This window comes from Solanum verrucosum, unplaced genomic scaffold (genome assembly GCF_900185275.1).
Source record: "Solanum verrucosum unplaced genomic scaffold, falcon-dt-bn FXZP01000214.1, whole genome shotgun sequence".
NCBI classification, from domain to species: Eukaryota; Viridiplantae; Streptophyta; class Magnoliopsida; order Solanales; family Solanaceae; genus Solanum; species Solanum verrucosum.
Window position 1 is genome coordinate 2,451,628 of NW_026020059.1, and position 4,314 is coordinate 2,455,941.

Consider the following 4,314-nt stretch of genomic DNA (forward strand, 5'->3'; position numbering starts at 1 on the left):
ACAAAAATCTTCAGGAAAGCTTGACAGAGAGATTTTAACTCTGTAGACAAACAGAAAACACTAAGCAGCAGATGGATTTGCCATTGAAGAGGTGAGAAGTAGAAGGAAGAGTTGACAGAATAGAGCGACTTTACCAAGGAGGACAGAAACTTAAAGCATGAACAAGTACCTGCGCAGGTCGTCCGAAACAAACAGAGATCTTCAGCAAAGCTTCAGAGAGAGATTTAAAGTGTGTAGAGAAACAGGAAAAACTAAGGAGCATATGGATTCGCCATTGAAGAGGTCAGAAGTAGAAGGAAGAGTTGAGAGAATACTGCGACTTTAGCAAGGAGGAGAGAAATTAGGGTTAGAAATTTGGCAGATATAGGAAGAAACTTCTAGAGAAAGTGTCTTTATTTTTTGATGTACAATTAGCACTACCATTAGTACAATGCAAAGATGCAGTGTTGGTCCTTTGTAAAATGTACAATTAGTATTGCCTTTAGTACAATCAAATAATGCAGTGTTGGTCCTTTTTAAGTCTCATTTCTACATAAGGGTAATATATATATATATATATAGGAGTAATAATATTGAATTTCAAAATTTTAATTATATCACATTACACAAATTTCGGCAGACGAACTATAACACTAATATGCTTCATCTTTCCTATGCCGAAATGGCAATCACTATAAAAAAAAAAACTCAACAGATGTTAGTAATACAAGTATTTCAAGAACACAAAAAATCACGAGGACATAGAAAATGGTAAACTAATGAATAGAAACAATTGAAGTCAAGATTTTGAAGTGAGCATCATAATATGACACCTATACAATTGCATAGGAAAATTTTAGCCCAAAAACGACACGTATGCACATTAGAAATAGTCAGTTACCCTTTAGTCAATAAGACTACAGAATTCTTATCATTTGTCACATCTTTAATATACAACCTTTATAGCTTTTAGTACCATCCATAATGCAGTGTTCGTCCTCAACTGTCATTTCTAAATAAGAGTAATGTTTGTAACTATTAAATCATTATAATAAGTCATGTATCAGGAAAAAAAAAAAGAAATCTAATGCAAGATACATGGCTTACCTATAAATATAATGTATTATTGTAGATTCAATTTTTCTGAAGTTTAATGGAGAAATTGTGGTGGATAGGCATTGAAAAACTGCACTAGATACATAGGATAATTAACATCAAGGCATCAAGGCGGACTAAAATCAAATACTATTCATAAAAGTGTAGATACATTGAAATTACAATTAGATACATATGAAAATTAAACTAGATACGTAATGAAATAATTTTACCAAATTTTGAAGAGATGGCAGAGAAAAACTTGATGAGAGAGAAAACACACACTAGATAAATAGGATAATTGAAATCAAGGCAGACTAAAATTAAAGACTATTCATAAAACTTTAGGTACATTGAAATACAATTAGATACATATGAAAATTAAACTAGATACCTAATGAAATAATTTTACCAAATTCTGGAGAGATGGCAAGGGAAACTTGATGAGAAAGAAAGAATTATTAACCATAATTGGACCATAAATTTTGGTGTTTAAATGGAAAGATAATTAATCAATCCTAGTTTTAAGGGATTTGTGTATCTAACTATATTTTATAAATATATGGCATAAAATATTAAAAGTGGTGAAATATGTAATTATTTGAAAGTAGAGGTAATATTAGTATATATAGCAGGGATGTATGTCTAGTTAGGTAGTTTTAGCAAATATTTATGTAGATTATTTTATTATATTTTATTAATGATATATATATATATATAATTCCATTTTTTACTAATTATTTATTATATCATTTGTTCAGTTAATTGGATTTATTTTACTCTATTAAAAATTGTTTACATAAAAAGGATTATATTAGTTATTTTAATAAACAATTTAACTATATTATGAGTTTATTTTATTAACATAATTTTAAGTTGTTAATTATTGTAATTTATAATATTTTTTACGTAGTTTTCAAATAATATATTACTCTCGTTGTCCCAATCTATGGCATATATAAAATTTTAAAAATCAATCAATTTTTTCTATGTCTTTTATATATTTTAAGTTATTAATTATTATACTTTATAGCACTTTTTACGTAATTTAAAATAATATATGTTATTTTCTATGTATGACTTTTAGACATTTAAAGTTGTTAACTATTATAATTTATAGTACTTTTTATAGAATTTTTAAATATATAATATGCTAAAAAGAGAAATAAGATAAACAAATTAAAATGGAGAAGGTACAAAACAAATGATCAATGATATGTAAATGAACCACAAAACTTTAAAAAAACTAATGAAGGGGTTGGCATAGTTAACCACAAAACTGTAATAAATGAAGTGGTTGGTATAGTGTTTAGGGATGGGATTACACGTGTATATGGATTGAACGAGATTCAAGCTGAAAAAATGATTAAATTTGCCAGCAGTGTGAAAGGAATAGCCTGGAATCTTGAGAATGAGAGGCAAAGAGCAAAAGAAATTGCAGACAATTCAACTGATGTTCTTTATGTGTCAATTAGAGAAGCGCACGATTAGCGACTAAGATATAAGCAACTAAAATGACAAAATTATTCAAATGATGATACAGACATGTTGACAGAGAGTTGTGTGGTCATCCACACTTATATATTAGTAGTAGAAATGGTTTGTGAGTGGTCCTTGTTTAGTAGTCTATTGTTTAAGGTTTTGGTTAAAATGAAAAATATGTTTTTGAAGTTTATTTTAAGTTAAGAATAATAAAAATAAGTTATAAATGGTTTGTGAGTGGTCCTTGTTTAGTAGTCTATTGTTTACTATTCTATAAAGTTTTAAGTTATAAAGACCTTTCTTCTTGCATTTAATATTAAGGGGATGCTAGTCTAGAGCTATCAATATAGGCAGGTCTACTTCATTCGGGTGAATTCATATAAGTTTTGAAATTTTACGGATTAGATTGGGCTAATCCATTATTTTGATGGGCCAAAATATATTTAACCCAATCTACAATCATGGGGGTTTGGATCGTTCGGATCAACCTTTTTAAAAAATAATATATTTTTATAATTTAAATTTAAGTTTATTAAAATGCTAACATAAATATCGACAAGAAAACATTATATTGTGTTATTATTTGTTAACTGAGTCTCAAATCCACAAATGAAAATAATTTTAACAATACTTATTAAGTTTGACATCAAGTAAAGGTTTGGTTATATTAGTTCAGTTTGAAATCATTGTAAATCTCTTGGGTATAATTGTACAACAATAACAATATATTCAAGACATGTTTGGAAAGTCACTCTGGTAATTAGATTTAGTGCAATTGGGTGTAATTACACTGTCTGACCTGTTTGGTTGATCATGTAATTACTTGGTTAGCATGTAATTGGTGTGTAATTAGCAGGTGGTTAATACACTCTTCAATTCACAGTGGAAGGTTATGCATTGTTGGTAATTACAAACTGTTTTTTTTTTTAGTTTCTTCCTTTTATATTTTCCGTTTTAATTTATTTTTATTTTTATTATTTTAAATTCTTTTTTATTTTTATTATTCTAATATTTTCTAAAAATATTTTTTTATTTATATTATTTATATTTTATATACTTCATGTGATTCCATGCAATTTTTGGTATTGTCTATTATTATTTTTCATTAGTATAATTTTGTTAGTATTCTAATTTTTAAATTAAAGTAGAATTCATTGTTGAATATGGTTATGGACTTAAGTTTACCTTTTCTTTTAAATCATATTTATGTATGTTATGTTGAAATTTGACATAAGAGTATTATGTTAAATTTTTTGTTTTGAATTTAGAACTTATGTTATATTTTCAGTTCAATTTGTTTTAGAAGTATTGACTGAATATTTTACATTGCAAAGCTATTTTTTGTTAGACTTGATAGATTATATGTTCGACAAATCTTTTTATAATTTTATGACTGTATATTTATAATACTAATTTTTTTTGTCAAACATGCATTTTATGATGTTTATAGAAATTTGTACTTTTAGTTTTTATAATTAATTTAATTTAAATATACTACAATTGAAAAATATAAATAAATTATTTTTATAATATTAGTTAAGAACATATGTTTATTAAATAATATATTTTCAAAATACAATATATATATATATATATATAATATATATATATATATATATATATATATATATATATATATATATAAAGGCCCTTATTTGTCTAATATAAATTTTAAATTTTAGATAATTAATTTTTTTTTAAAAAAATTAATATAACCTTATGATTACACTTGTGCAACCAAAAAATGCAATGTAATTA